Source organism: Puma concolor, chromosome C2 (assembly GCF_028749965.1).
Source record: "Puma concolor isolate L17-30 chromosome C2, mPumCon1.1.hap2, whole genome shotgun sequence".
NCBI lineage: Eukaryota > Metazoa > Chordata > Mammalia > Carnivora > Felidae > Puma > Puma concolor.
In genome coordinates, this window is record NC_141675.1 from 107,849,878 (window position 1) to 107,866,908 (window position 17,031).

At 35.2% G+C, this 17,031-nt stretch overlaps 1 long non-coding RNA gene across 1 annotated transcript in view; it reads left to right on the top strand.

Annotated features, from left to right (window-relative positions):
• LOC147577482 (uncharacterized) overlaps positions 1 to 15,958 on the top strand; it is a 127,600-nt gene extending 111,642 nt beyond the window's left edge. The window contains exons 3-4 of the long non-coding RNA XR_015240334.1: positions 14,737 to 14,959; positions 15,880 to 15,958. This is a non-coding gene — a long non-coding RNA (uncharacterized LOC147577482). The remainder of the gene's footprint in view (positions 1 to 14,736; positions 14,960 to 15,879) is intronic.
• The last annotated feature ends 1,073 nt before the right edge of the window (positions 15,959 to 17,031 follow it).

The window sequence follows — 17,031 nt, forward strand, 5'->3', positions numbered from 1 at the left end:
ATTGGAGTGGACACAGAAACTGCTCACAAGTTGGACAAGGGAAACTGTCTTTCATAGGTTTATTTCCATTGAAAGACTTCTGAGTAGATGTGCTCTTTTTTTTTTACCTTTAATAATATTGAGACTATTTTCTTTAAAGCAGTGAAATGAGCAGCAAGGTACAGAAATTTCTCATATAGTCCTGCCCTGCTTGCTGTCTCTCCCCCATTATTAACACCCCCACATGAATCATATGTTTAGTACAATTGATAAAGTACATTGACACAACATAATCAACCAAAGTTCATAGTTGATTACAATTCACTATTGGTGTTATATGTTGTATGGGTTCGGACAGATGTACAATGACAAGTATTCATCATTACAGTATCCTACAGAGTATTTTCACTGCCCTAAAAATCCTTGGTGCTACCCATTCATCCTTTCCCCATCTCTAACCTCAACTGGTTCTTTTTTAAGAGTTAAGTTTGATGCTGATGGGAAAGATTTTAAAAAACAACTCTATTGTCACACTGACTCTACATGACAACAGGCATAGCAGTGTGGATCCCAAAAAGTATAAAAATCCTGATGTAATTTGCGCTAGATTATAGTTTTCCTGCACAATCTGAAGGAAAAAGAACCTTCACTCATTCAATGTCCATTATACTTGTGACTCCCAATTATCTATCTTCAATCTTTTCTGGATTTTTTCATCTGAACATCTAGTATAACATGCCTAGACTTATTTCCTTTTTTCCCCACCTTTCAAAACAACCTCTTTTTTACAACCCCATTCTACAAAGAAGATAGCACTAGAGTGCCAGTTAATTTTTTCATCTAGTGTTATGATCAAATGTTTTGTAAAGAGTCTGTCAGGTTATTAGAAAAATGCAGTGATGATCTGTAATATTCAATAATTTTTTATTTCTATAATGATGTTATTCCACTCTGGAACAGATATCACAATTTCAGAAATTTGGTTCGAGAAAATACATTTTTGAAATGGTAATTTATGAAAAGTTGAAATGCTACTTTTTAGTATCGCCATTCAATAATGTCATTATAATGTTATTAGTTTGCAATTGCAGCATATATGTTTAGAATATTTATATAATAGTGCTGATTAATAATTTTACCATTATGAATTTTTGAATAGGTTAAAAGGAAAGGTAATAGATAAATCGTAGGAAAATTTTCTTTCCCCTTTGGCTTTGTTTGGACAAATTCAAAATAGCTTATGAAAAGAAAATTATCTTTATCTCTCCATACCAAGTAGGATGGAGTGAGGCTTTGTCATTTTGACTTTACATATTTATTTACTTGCTAAAATAATTATTCGAAATATTTAGAGATAATTAGGTGGTCCCTGGTTTTCTTATAATAGTGATAGCTCACTGAGCTTTTGGTAAAACTGCTATCAATCCCAAAACAAAATTCAGAATGTTGCTGTAATTTCACAGGTTACAGCAAGTACTCAGTCAGCTACATACAATTACTTAATATTAGTAACAGTAAGTTTTTACTAAATGACAATTTTTAAGCTCAAAATCACAAGAAAAAGAATGACAACATAAACAATTTGATGTTTTCAGTTCAAACTGAGATTAACATGTTCTGTATAATAAAACTGTATTTTTTAAACAATTTCTTCATTTTATATTTTCAAAATTAGGCATTTATGCTGAGTAATACTTTATTAAGCAGTCTACCCTTATGGTTGTTATTCAACATGGAAAGATAATGCTCTGCTTCGATAAAATGATTGTATTTTATGTATAATATCAGTAAGGGCCTAGGTGAAATTGAAGCAGTTTGACATAATAGTTAAGAACATGCTTTATTGAAGTATAATTGACAAAGAAAGCTGAAAAAAATAGTTAAGAACATGATTCTGGACCAGACTATTGGCTGTCAGTGTTGGCTCCTTCACCTCTCCTTGTGTGTGCTGCGATGAGTTACCTGATCTCTGGGACCTACTTTACTCCCTATAAAAAATGGCTAACAGTCTACTTCACAGAGATATGTATAGTTCTGAGATCCAGGGGCATATATGACTCATCAGAATTACTACATAAATGTTTAATTAATTAATTAATTAATTAATAAGGTCTAAAAAATAAAAACAATAAAAAACAGAAATTTGACATGCATAGAGATTTATGACAGTGTTACCATAATGTAAATGACTCAATTTAATTTTTAATCATATATAATTATAATTACATTGCCAATGATTTGGTAAATAATTTAAATTTTTTATTTGCATTATGTGTTTTTCAAAGTGGTCTTCTTTTTACTTTAATTGTTAGCATGCAAATATCAAATAAATCAAAACTTTACTTTGATAGATTAAATGATGGAAAATGATGAACTGTAGTCCCTTTCTCTAATCAACTACCAAAGATCAGAGCTGTCATATTGGCCCTCAGCATATCAAGAAACTGAAGCAAAATTTTTAAATACCTTCCAATTTGACCAAGAGTGTTTTTCATATGAGAAATGTGATAAGGAACTCTTCATCACATAATTTTAAATTATGACAATGGCATTATCCTTGCATCCACCGGATTACAAAAATGCTTTCAGAAGTTGTCAGTTGAAATGGAGCCAAATATCAAAGATAATCTATTACCTGGCACATCTTTGCATTTGCCAATTATATCCAAGACTTCTGAATTCCTTTTGTTAACCGCAAAAATACCAAAAATAACTGGGGTAATAAATGCTTAAGAGATGTTATTTGAAAACTAATTTCTGATTTCTTCAGTATAAATTTGAGAAGTAGAGAGATCTATTGAGACTGTGTTTTAATATTCCAGCTCTATTTCTGTCTCTATCTCTCTGTATCTTACTCTTTCTCTTCCTTACACACATACACATATGTGTGTGTAAGTAATTTGATCTTTAAAAGGCTTAGCTAATTGCAGATATGAAGGATACTCCAAAAATTGCACAATTCACTGAATTCTTCATCTCTTCTATTTTATTTGAATACAGGGTTAGATACATTAAAGTATCATGAGTTTTGTCTGTTCTAACAGAGGCTCAGCAGATTAAGTGTTCCTCCAATTCAATAATATTTTAGCCCATTTTTTTAGAAAAATTGAGCTAAAGCTTAACTTTATACAGCCACAGTTTTGTTTCCTCATCAGTGGTAGCATACTGATTTTACTAGCTCTTCAAGGCCACACCCCATAGTTCTGGAACATTTATGTTCCCTGAGCTTTCATATAACACATGGCCTCTACCTGTATATGTTGCATGGCCTTACTCTATATATTGCATGGGTTCTGAAATATACACATGAGACAACAGACAAGTCTCAAAGAATTCAGCTTTTGTAGAAACTAGATGATAAAACTATGCTCATTATCCACTAGCTGGGTTGTTGGCCTAAAGTTTTTTTAAAAAGTTTTTTTAATGTTTATTTTATTTTTGAGAGAAAGAGAGACAGAGTGAGAGCAGGAAGGGGCAGAGAGAGAGGGAGACACAGAATCTGAAGCAGGCTCCAGGCTCTGAGCTGTCAGCACAGAGCCCAACGCGGGGCTAGAACCCACGAACTGTGAGATCATGACCTGAGCCGAAGTCGGACGCTTAACCAACTGACCCACCCAGGCGCCCCAAAAGTTTTTGATTCAAGCTACAAAAAGTAATTTTGTGACTTAATGTTTTTTCTAGAAGCCTTTCCTCCGTGCATTAAGACAATATAGCTGTTTCCTAAAGGGACAGATTTAGGACAGAATAGTCAATATTCGAATTCACTTCTGTGAAGGATAAAAACATTTAAAAAAATTTCTTTCTGATTCCTATACACTTTTTAAAAAATACAAAATCCTAATCAACTGAAGAGACTCATCAAAAATAAAATATATAAAACAATGAAAAAATTTTGATTTTTTAAGTTTTTCTAATTTAGGATTCAAACATTTGGAAGTGCTGTGATTTAGAGGTAATCTTTATCATAGATGTTAGATAAACACCCCAAATTCTTCTCGGTTATGTCTTCTTTGACATGAAATAAGAATGGAGTTACTAAAGGTAAACACTAACAATGCCATAGCTTGTCAGTTTCTGTGCATTATGTGAATGAATGCGTGTGTGTTTATACATGAGAGGGAGAGAGAATGAGAAAGTGCAAGGTTAACAAGAAAAACATCTCTGCTGTGTTATTGTCTTGCAATATTGATAACTTATTATGAGCTAAAGACCACACTTTATTCAGATTTCCCTTGCTTTTACCTATTGTCTTTTTTCTGTTTCAGGGGCCTATCCTGAATACCATATCACATTCATTCATCATGTCTCCTTAGGTTTCTTTTGGCTATGAAATTTTCTCAGACTTTCCTTGTTTTTTATTTTGTTTTTGAGGAGTACTAGTCAGTTATTTTGCAAAATTTCCCTCAACTGGGATTTGTCTTGCTTTTGTTCTAATTTTTTTTCTGTCATGATTATATAGAGTTATGTGTTTTGAGGAGGAAAATCACAGAGGTAAAATGCCATTCTCATCACATCATATCAAGATGACATGCTATCAATATGGTTTATCTCTATTGATTTTAACTTTGGTCACCTGGGTATAGTTATTTTCTATAATTTTCATACTGTTATCTTTGGAAAGAAGTCACTATGGATCATTCTAGTCATGTATCTTCCATTATAGTACCATTTGGAATAGTTATAAGGCACTATAAAGAAATCCTCTTTTCAATGCCCTGCCCCAGTTCATCAAAAAAAAATTGCTCTGTTTACTGTCTCTATAATTTTGCCTTTTCCAGAATAGTATACAAGTGGAATCACGTATTAGGTAGCCTTTACAGACTGGCTTCTTTATCTTAGCCACGTGCTTTAAAAATTTACCCATCGGGGCGCCTTAAGTGGCTCAGTCGGTTAAGCATCCAACTTCGGCTCAGGTCATGATCTCACAGTTCGTGAGTTTGAGCCCTGCGTTGGGCTCTGTGCTGACAGCTCAGAGCCTGGAACCTGCTTCAGATTCTTTGTCTCCCTCTCCCTCTGCCCCTCCCTGCTCACGCTCTGTCTCTCTCTATCTCTCAATAATAAATAAATGTTTAAAAATATTTAAAAAAATTACCCATCAAAGTGTGACTTGATGGCTCACTGATTTTTATCACTAAACAGTATCCTGCTGTATAAATGTGCCATGGTTTGTTCATCCATTTGCTTATTGAAGGACATCTTCATTCTTCCAATTTTTGGAAATCATGAATAAAGCTGTCATAAACATTTGTATGTAGGTTTTTGTGTGGATCTAAATTTTCAAATCTGTATATTTTCAACTGATAAAGACAAGATAACTATTTGTTATATCTGACAAAATATTACAGAAATACGCATTGTTGAATCAATTGCAACGCCAATATTTCTAAGTATTATTTTATAAGTGATTTATCAATGACTTACAAAGCAGTCTTGTATCTCCATAGTACCTAATTTAAAAATTGCTAAGTGACATACACAGTAACGTTTCCCAAGAATGTATATTTTCTTTGACAACTAATAGAAAAATATATAAATTTTAATAATTGGGGCTTGACAGTTACATCAGAAACGAGTTGATGTCAAGAAATATTTGGCACGAGGGGCGCCTGGGTGGCGCAGTCGGTTAAGCGTCCGACTTCAGCCAGGTCATGATCTCGCGGTCCGTGAGTTCGAGCCCCGCGTCAGGCTCTGGGCTGATGGCTCAGAGCCTGGAGCCTGTTTCCGATTCTGTGTCTCCCTCTCTCTCTGCCCCTCCCCCGTTCATGCTCTGTCTCTCTCTGTCCCAAAAATAAATAAACGTTGAAAAAAAAAATAATTAAAAAAAAAAAAAAAAAGAAATATTTGGCACGAAATTGTAAGTTTTAACTAGAAGAAAGTTTTAAGATGGTTTCCCTTTACCAATGAGCTTTTGAATACTTAGAATAGCTCTTACTGACAAACTGACTGTGAGAAAAGTACCCAAACAGATATCCTTCAATAATTTCTTATCTCCTAGACATGTCAACAAAAAAATTGGTTTTCACTGGTGTATAATATTACAAATACTAAAATGAACAAAATATGATCCCCTACCTTACACAGATTAGGCAATGTCACAGACATGTCAATAGTTACTTGACAATGTGGAAAAGACTGTAATAAAGACAGGTAGGATATGTTATAGGAATGTCTAAGAAGGAACTTGCACTGGAAGGGACATTTATTTTTTTATTTTTTTAATTTTTTTTTCCAACGTTTTTATTTATTTTTGGGACAGAGAGAGACAGAGCATGAACGGGGGAGGGGCAGAGAGAGAGGGAGACACAGAATCGGAAACAGGCTCCAGGCTCCGAGCCATCAGCCCAGAGCCTGACGCGGGGCTCGAACTCACGGACCGCGAGATCGTGACCTGGCTGAAGTCGGACGCTTAACCGACTGCGCCACCCAGGCGCCCCGGAAGGGACATTTAAATAGTCTTCATATTAGGTAGAACTATTTCAGGCTGAGGAATATTAAAGGAGTGCAAGGGGTGAGTTGCAAAGGCATTCTAGACAGAAGGAGCACTTTTGTGAAATTAATGATTTTGTTGGAGATTAATCATTTGATATGACTGTAACCTAACACAGTATGGAGGGATTAGAAAAACCAGAATGAGAGGAGATAACGAAGGCTCTTATATATTCTACGAAGGGGCATATTTTTACTTTATGTTGTGGGCATGGTGAAAAGGCAAATACTTGTTTTTAAATTATGGAATGCTTCACAAAATAGTTGGAATTCTGTTATATACTGTAAGTAATTCACTTGACATAATGGAACATGTTCGTGTTGGAAATCATGTGTTTATGTCATTCCTTTTATTATTTTCATTTGCACGTTTATTTTGTTATGCTCTATTTTGTTTTGCTTTACCTTTTCTCATCATATGTAATCCCTGACCTCTCTTTGCCTGTGTTCAGCTGTGTCCAAGTTTAATTTTATGTGGAAAGAACACTTTTTATATATATGAAGAAACACTTTCTTTTTAGACAGATGTCACATGGGCCACTCTTTCAGATACCAACATCTTGGTAAAGGAAGTACTTTGTGTTTAGAGTCCAAAAGCTGTGTTAATCTATGCATCTTACTCAGGGAGTTACCACATTCTTGCCTTACCTGACAGCTCATTTGAATCTTCTGTTTTGGACCAGCTATACCTGGTCATAATACCTCACTTTGTTACTATAGATTTGAATCTGTGAAACCACAATGACTTTCTTCTTTTACATTCTTTTACAGGAATGACAGAGTGAGAGGTGAAATAGAGCCAGTCACCAAATAAATGATTCACTGATATTTGTTGTCTTAGTGGACTAAAGTTCCCTTAGTTTATTCATATCTTTAGCTTGATGTTTCCCAGGGGAAGGAGTGGCTGCTTCCTCCCTGAGAACATTCCCTGGGCTTGGCCTGAGGTCGATAGTGGTGAGAGGAGCTGTTCCAGAAACTTTGTTTGCTTTGTCAGTTAAAAAATACACAGCAAACAGAGAACATCGGTTATAAAACGATGCACTTCTTTAAAAAGTGCTAATCATAAAAGAGGGGGGAGAGAGAGCTGAATAGAATAGAAACCAACAATGAAGTCGATGTGGGTTTTGATAAGTATTACGTATTATAAACACATTTATATCAGATAAAATATGCTTTGGTGAGAAGATTGCTTTGTTTTGTGAGGAGATAAATGTTTTTCATCCTTGAATTATGAGTATTAAATATGACTTCTGACACTGTTGAGCTGTACATTTTAGGCCACTTAAACTCAAGAAAATATAATAATAAAACATGCCCCCAAACCCAACCCCCAAAAATGTGTGGGTAGCAACTGAGAACATAAATAATCTAACTTCAAAAAGTAAATTCCTTCTCACTCAGGACATTATTATTAATAATTGAAACTATGGACTCCCCTGTGGGTATTATTATAACTTACTTAGAAAGTACATGTGAAATAGATGTTTGCACTCTATAACTAAGAAGTAATAACTGAGAGTAAAGATCAAATTGATGCCTGATGGGTCAATGGGCAACGAACATACCCACTTCTGAGAGACAGTGGACAACCAGAAATGCTACAAATAAGAAAAAGTTATTTTTTTCTGACCCATGAAATAATTACAAAACATATTCTGCAAAGGCAGATGGTTTAACTTTAACAACCTGCAACTAGAAGACAGAGTGCTTAAGGATCCACTGACTGGGTAGAATTACAGGGACAATATTTTCTCAAGAACAAATTGCATTGAACAAAGTAACTGGCAAAGCAGACACTTCAGGAGGGGTGTAGCTTTGTTCTTGAGCAGAAATGTTTGTATGTAGTCAGTTTGTGGAAACACTCTGCTGGTATTTAAATTTCTTTCTACTCGTCAGAAATGTCCAAGGATACACACGGAGTGCAGGATCTTGTTTCTCTCCTGCTGGGGTTATTTGGTACATAGGGAAATACTTTCAACACTACAATGTGGGTGGCAGTTAGGAGTGACCTCCTTTATTGTCGTCTTTCAGAATTAGAAAGGAAAACGAGTTTAAGCTTTGGTGTGGAAAAGCACATGTTTTACGACAATACTTCAGAGGAAAGAGAGCAGGATACATATACACTACAACAAGGAAGGAAAATCACTTTGTTTCTTGAATATTAGACAAAAATCATATTTGCTGAATAAAATCAATCACAAAGGTAATCTCAGTCATCTACTTACCTGCTGTTTGAATTTCCTTAAGTGTTTGGGCTGCTATTGCTCTGGTCTAAATGAACATTGATGCCTTAAGCTTGGAGCTACTTGTAAAGAATTAAGATGTACTGTTTTAAAAATTTTTTTCTCTGGGGCGCCTGGGTGGCGCAGTCGGTTAAGCGTCCGACTTCAGCCAGGTCACGATCTCACGGTCCGTGAGTTCGAGCCCCGCGTCGGGCTCTGGGCTGATGGCTCAGAGCCTGTAGCCTGTTTCCGATTCTGTGTCTCCCTCTCTCTCTGCCCCTCCCCCGTTCATGCTCTGTCTCTCTCTGCCCCAAAAATAAATAAACGTTGAAAAAAAAAAAAAAAAAAAAAAATTTAAAATAAAAAAAAAAAAAAAAATCATATTTGCTGAATAAAATCAATCACAAAGGTAATCTCAGTCATCTACTTACCTGCTGTTTGAATTTCCTTAAGTGTTTGGGCTGCTATTGCTCTGGTCTAAATGAACATTGATGCCTTAAGCTTGGAGCTACTTGTAAAGAATTAAGATGTACTGTTTTAAAAATTTTTTTCTCTGGGGCGCCTGGGTGGCGCAGTCGGTTAAGCGTCCGACTTCAGCCAGGTCACGATCTCGCGGTCCGTGAGTTCGAGCCCCGCGTCGGGCTCTGGGCTGATGGCTCAGAGCCTGGAGCCTGTTTCCGATTCTGTGTCTCCCTCTCTCTCTGCCCCTCCCCCGTTCATGCTCTGTCTCTCTCTGTCCCAAAAATAAATAAACGTTGAAAAAAAAAAATTAAAAAAAAAATTTTTTTTCTCTTACTTTTGCAAAAACACCATTATTATAATAAAGAAAAGCTTAGAAAAAAGAAAATTATAAAATTACCCATAATTCCACTACACTAACCCAACAGTCTTCATGGACATTTATCTTTTTATGTCTTAAGGATTATTTTAATGTTTATTTATTTATTTTGAGAGAGAGAGAGAGAGAGAGAGAGACAGAAAGAGGGGCAGAGAGGGAGGGAGAGAGAAAATCTCAAGCAGGCTCTGTGTGTCAGCCCAGAGCCCAACACAAGGATTGATCTCAGAAAGCATGAGATCATGATCTGAGCTGAAATCAAGTTGGATGCTTAACCAGCTGAGCCCCTCAGGCACCCCTATATCTTAAGGACTTAAACAATTAATTAACTTTCCTTTTTTACCTTGTTTCTCAGGCTCTTATACTGACATAAAAACACCTGATATTTTTAATGGAGCTCCATTTTTTTTTTTTTTTTTTGCTTCAATTACATGTCAGAATTCCTCATGCACAAAATTGACATTATACATATTGTTTTGAATACAGGTTTTTCATAGAAATTTTAATAGCTGAATTGGTTCTTCATTTGCTAAGGTAGGTCTATCATTTTAGTTATAAAACTCTGCACTTAACTAACTAAATAAAATAAAATATCATGTCAAATGAGCCCCATTCCAAAACTAAGAATGAAAATATAATTCTAATTCTCTGTATACAGAATGACTCTAAATTTAATGAATGAGCACTGTGGCATAATTACACATAATTTGTGCAAAGGGCAATGTTACCCTACGAAACTATAAAAACATCAAGGTAATTTTCTCTTTTTAATTTATCAAAATTCTAAATATGTTTTCAATAATTTCATAGCTTTTAAAAATACATGAGAAAATTTACTGTCTAGGACATCTGAGACATTTTTTAAAAATCACAAAACATTTTACGTGTCACGTTAACCAAGAGTAAAGTGCACCAAATGAGGAAGAGAGAACCTCTTTTGATTTTTTAAATGTAGAATGACATACAAAATGTTCACGGCTGTTTTATGTACTCTGGTCACACAATCTAAAGAATCTCTAGCGTCTATAGCAACTATATGCAACCATTATCCCATTTTGAAAGTACATTTAATGAGGCTGGTACATAATATCTCCAAAGTAAAGCACTTGATTGTGGTGTTTATCTTATTCCAAGATATTCACATAAAGATTGGTGTCTATTTTGTTTTATATAATTTTATTTATTATTATCCTTTCCCTCTTCTTCATTTTCCTTATCTTCTTCCTCTACTTCATGAGTTGCTTTTGGTTGTTCTGTTGGTATAGTTGAAGCTTTCTCTAGACTTCAGTTGCAACAACTTTCACACAATTCTTTTTTATATACCTTTTTAAAATGTTTATTTATTTTATTTTAGAGACAGAGAGACAGAGTGTGAGCAGGGGAGAGGAAGAGAGAGAGGGAGACACAGAATCCAAAGCAGGCTCCAGGTTCCGAGCTGTCAGCACAAAGCCCGATGCGGGGGCTAGAACTCACAAATCATAAGATCATGACCTGAGCCAAAGTAGGATGCTTAACCGACTGAGCCATGCAGGCGCTCCCCCTTCCGTACATTTTTTAAAAAATGTTTATTTATTTTTGAGAGTGACAGAGCACAAGTGGGGGACGGGCAGAGGGAGAGGGAGACCCAGAATCCGAAATAGGCTCCAGGCTCCGAGGTGTCATCACAGAGCCTGACTCGGGGATCAAACTCATGAACTGTAAGATCATGACCTGAGCCAAAGTTGGATGCTTAACCGACTGAGCCACCCAGGCACCCCCCATACAATTCTTAATTGCCTGCCTTACTATTGACAGACTGTTTCTAAGTAGTATTTAAATTATTCTACATTAGAGTGCATATCTCTTCCTCTAGTAGGTATGTGAGGCAGATTTGGAACTGAGTAGGAAGGACCTGAGGTAATTTTAGGGGATGAGGTCCCTTTTCTTTAGCTCTCTTTTAGCTGGTCCATAATTTTTCATATTCTATCACATCAAAGTTTATCAGCCTTTGCCATTTCACCAAAATTGGGGATTCCCCCATCTTTATCTTTGATGAAGTCTATTTCTGAAAACCTCTTAGAAATTTTCCAATGCTAAAAGGTACTTTGGGATGGCTTTTCATCTTTTTCATCTACTGTCTCCACAAATAGGCATTTGCATACATCTTACCATGTCTTTTTTGAATACATTTTAACCTGAGTTTTCTATAATTTCTGTTTATAGATATATTTCTGTTTGCCTACGTCTCCAGTTTCTATTTGGTCTGTATATTTTTTTAGTAATTGCACAGTAGCTTGTATATAATTAGCTTTCTCCATTTGTGTTTCTCTCTCCCTCTCTCTGTCTCTCTCTCCACACACACACACACACACACACACACACACATGCAAATCTACAAGCCATCTTCCCATTAACATCTGATTCTTTTAGTGTTGTAGGGAAATACAATACTTGAAGAAATCAATGTGTTTAAGAAAAGTGATATTGTCTTTGTAGCAGGACATTAAAAGAACAGAGCATATGATTTTCACTGTTCTATTTTGTTTAACTGTTGCCTGAATCATTTTTTAACGGTGAAATTTATTTGTGTTATCTCTTTTTGCATTCCTGCCCTGTGATGAAATATAGGCAAAATAATTAACATAAAAAATTTCCACCTATTTTTCACATGTTTTTGTTACTTGCTAGCTGATAACAATAACATGCTATTTGATCATTTTGAAGTCAGCATGACTGTGAATCATGAAAAGATTTACATAAATTCTTTCTTTAAAAATTGTAAAAAAATAATTGCAGATAGCCTCTACTTGTATTGCATTTTATTTTATTTTATTTAAAAAAATTTTAATGTTTATTTATTTTTGAGACAGAGAGAGACAGAGCATGAATGGTGGAGGGTCAGAGAGAGAGGGAGACACAGAATCTGAAGCAGGCTCCAGGCTCTGAGCTGTCAGCACAGAGCCCGAGGCGGGGCTTGAACTCACAGACTGTGAGATCATGACCTGAGCAGAAGTCGGAAGTTCAACCAACTGAGCCACCCAGGCGCCCCTTGTATTGCATTTTAAACTTGACTACATTAAAGAAAAATTATAGCTTGAAACTTTTACTTAACTCAGAGTGGATAACCATCTTAAATTTTTTACTACACTTGTTCATCAGAATTGAATAAAACTTTCATATAACGTTAATTAAATTAATCAATATATTAGAATCAGAATTAAAGTGGCTTAGAGTGTAATGAAGACCATGGGAATATTCCCATTCCTAGATCACATGAAACCACATGTATTTTTGACAATGCTAATTGACAGATATACATTAAATACTGTGGTCAACTCTTTTTCTGAATTAAAAGTTACTGTATCAGTTTAGATCCTTTGCCATTTATGTAACTCTCTCCTCTTCCTCTCCCTTTCTCTTCTTTCTTTTTCCTTTTTTTTTTTTTTAAACAGAGAGAGAGTGCAAGTGGGGGAGAGGGACTGAAGGAGAGACAGAGAGAAGCTCAAGCAGGCTCTGCTCAGCACAGAGCCCAGTGCAGTGCTCAATCTCATGACCCTGATATCACGACTTGAGCCAAAATCAAATATTGGGCGCTCAACCGACTGAGCCACCCAGACACCCCCTTCCTCTTCTTTCAGCAAGCTGAATCTCATTATTAGATTTTCTGATGTAGTAATAACTCATATACATGAGCATACATTTTTATCTAAACATTTAATAGATGTCAAGCAACACTCTGTGACGAAAACTCAAAATCTTCTCATTTTATGCTTTAATAACAGTTATAAATGATCAAATATACTTTAACTAGTAAATATGCCCAATACTAACAATGTAATTGCTAATCATATTTTCATTGATTTAATTATTGTAACAGTCTATGTGTTATAAAATTATATTGATATCATATAGAAAAATATCAATGGTGCTATCTAGTGCTTATCTCACATAACCTCTAATTTATAATAGAGTTCTTGAGATTTTCTGCTTGGTCTGAAATGTTTGGTAATTTACTTGACATAGATATATCACTTATATCCATAAAAAAAGATAGTAACTTGTGGTTCTTTTTCAGTGAGTCTCTTTTTGAACCTTATTTATTTATCGTAAGGATAATTATCATTTTTATTTTGTTGAAAGCTTACTTTTATTTCATTTATTATATAGATTATTACTCTACTCTACTTAGAATTTTTCACCAATAATAAGCCTATGGCTTTTTCCTTCTTAAAAGCCATGGTTAATTTGATATTCACTCATAAACATTATCTGTCTTCATCATACAGAATTGCCAAAGTAAATCATATATGATGGAATTAAATTTGTTACTTGGTTAAAATGCTACCTTATAGCACAGAATATGGATTCTTTCTTTTTTTTTTTTGAGTTTTTATTTATTTATTTCACAAAAGAGCACGAGAGTGAGAAAGCATTCATGAACGGGGTAGAAGGGCAGAGGGGGAAAAACAGAGAGAGACAGAGAGAGGGAGAGAGAATCTCAAACAGGCTCCATGCTCAGTGAGAAGCCTGATGTGGGGCTTCTCATGAACCGTGAGATCCTGACCTGAGCTGAAACCAAGAGTAGGATGCTTAACTGACTGAGCCACCCAGGCACCTCTCTCTCTCTCTCTTTTTTTTTTTTTTTGTTTCAAGTTTTTATTTAAATTCTAGTAGATTAACAATGAATCTCTCTCATTTAAAAGCATTGATGCATTTTATATGTAACTCAGGAATAACAATTTTAAAATGTGTTGGTCAATCAGATAATACCATTGTAAACTCTATTATAAACTTTTTAATGTACTTAAGTTCCAAATATTATTTATCTTAAATCATTTAATAGAAGGATTTGCAGCTCTTAGGTGTAACCCTGGCATCTCTTGCTAGTGTATCTTTTTTTTTTTCCTTGCTAACTATTCTTTGCTCTCCTCTGACTATTTTCATCACAAATCTAATAGTTTATATATTTGTTACAGTTGGTTTATAATGCCAGCACTTTAGTTTACAATCATGACTCTATATGTGTATCGACTATTTTTTTATGGGAGGTCAGAGGATAGAGTTCTTTTCATGCCTGCCTCTGTCTGCCTCCTCCACTTATCTTTTGAGGATCTGTAACTCAAGAAATTTTCAATGTTTGGTCTCCATGTTTCTAAGTAAACATAACTGCTAAGGATAAGAAGAAAGAAGCCTAAAAAGCTGAGTATTATTGAATTGAATCTATTTAACTTCCAGTATGACCAAGAAGGATTTGAAGCCAAGCCCTCAAACTGGCTTCCTAAATGAAGAGCGAGTTCCCACACCTGGAGGAACAAGTATCCCTGTGGTCAGAGATGAGCAATGGAGAAACCTGCTCAGGTTGCTCCAAGGGAACAATTTTGACAAGAAACATAATTTAGAAAGAAATCTACAAAAGATGAACCACACATTCTGATTCTATAAAATCTCGGCTGAATGGGTAAGTGCAGAATTTCTTAAAAACTCGATTAAAATGGCTTGAAAAGAATTTACTAACATTGGCTATTGTAATTCCAACCAAGTCACCATTATATGCCTCATTCTTTTAGAATGTAGTAGAATTGTGGTGGATTTTTTATGCATTAAGTGTTGGAAAAAAAGACTGAATTGAAATATTGAATACATGTGACCTGAATTGTAACCTTGGATTCTTCGCCAATGTGGACAAGTTACTTAATCATGGGGCTCATTACTTTATTTTTATGGTATTGGTTGATTTATCTGTATATTTCAAAAGTTGGAATGTGAGGACCCTAATACTCTTTGTAAAGTTTTAAAATACAAGTTTAGATGTTTCAGAATTCTTTCTTTTCTTCCAATTTTAAATAATCTCCTTTCATGCACAGCTTGTAACATAGTGATATTTGATTTTTTTTTATCACTAAGAGATGGGAAAGAGATGTGTGTAGTTGGAAATGTGATTGACCTTAGGCATAGGAAGACTTCACAGCAACCTCCAATTTCATCATTAGTGGTTCATCCCTCAGTGTTAAGACATGACATATCCATTAAGACCCTGGTTCAACTACAGATACATATGGGAGATGTTGAACATGGAATAATTAAAGTCTACCATAAATTAACTTGCCAGGATAACTAGCTGGTTCCTAAAGACATGACTGTGGGACACTTAGATTTTATTCTGGCATAGTCACTTGGGATATACTTAGACGTAAGACCTGGCTACATGTTAACATGACAGAGGGTACACATATCAATAAAATGGAGGCTTGCATTAGGGGGACTTGGTCGTTGTGTCCTGGTCATTTGTCTTGGTTTACACCTGTGCCCAAGTATCTTACCTTATTATCCTATTCCCAATCTTGCTTTCTTCTAAAATTCTCTCCCTGCCATTTCCAGGATGCTCCTTCTGAAACATAGAACAGTTTAATAAGCAAACTCTGTTGGATGGAGACTTTAGGAAAACATCATATGGAAGCCAAGGAGAACGCAAACCGAGGCGAACGAAATCACCCTAAAGCAATTAAAATTATGAGCCTTGGATTATAATTTATTGCAAATGGTACATTTGGGGCCTCAGGAGTTTTTCATAGTAAGGGTCAGATTGGTAGCCAGAGGGATATAGAAGGGAAAACTCCCCATACTAATACTCCCTTCCTTCAAAAGAAGGAGAAATAAGATTTAAAAGCAAGTTTTATGATGTTGCAGAGAATATGTGTATTTCTTAGTTTGGGAGACAATCTCCGTAGTCCATCCTACCCCGTTGTCTGTCTTGCTACTCTTTCCTTCCATGACAACCATCTTGAATCACTTGAATTTCCTCCAACAGAATGTCCTTGTTGCCTCTGTGCCTTAGTACATGATGTTAGAGTTGCCTGAATAACTCTTCCCACCTTTTCCTTTTATACCTCATTAGCTCTTTACTAATTTTTATAATTACAGCTAAAATATCTTCTATTTGAGGATTCCTTGGATTCACCAAAACAGAGTAATCATTTTTCCTTTGTCCCATTTCTTTATATGATACATACTTTAATTACTTCAATTATACACTTTATTGCAAATAGGTGATTAAATATCTGCTCCTTGATGACAGAACCTGTGTCATACTTCTCTTAACATTCATAGTTCTTTGCATTATGTGGGATATGTATCAGAGACTCAGTAAATCTTTGCCTAGTACAAGTGACCGAGTTTTGAAAGTACTCGTTTTATAACTGTCAGTGATAAGAGAACTTATATTTCTTAGTTTAACATTGAGGAATAACTGATGAGGGATTCAAATTACTCACTTTATTATTTTCTTTACTCTCCTGACCTTTAAAATGTGATTAAAAATTCAGACACTTTAGAATATTCATATGTTTCCAAAGTTGGCAATTAGACAACTGTTAAATTGGTCCCACTGTGTGCCATAGACTGGATTCCCTGGGAAACAAAAGCTGAGGGGGAAATTTCTATGCAAACTATTTATTGCAGAATGCTACTCTGAACAATTCCTGTGAGGAAAGAGAGAAGCCAAATGTGTAGAGAGAGAAGTTGAAATATGGT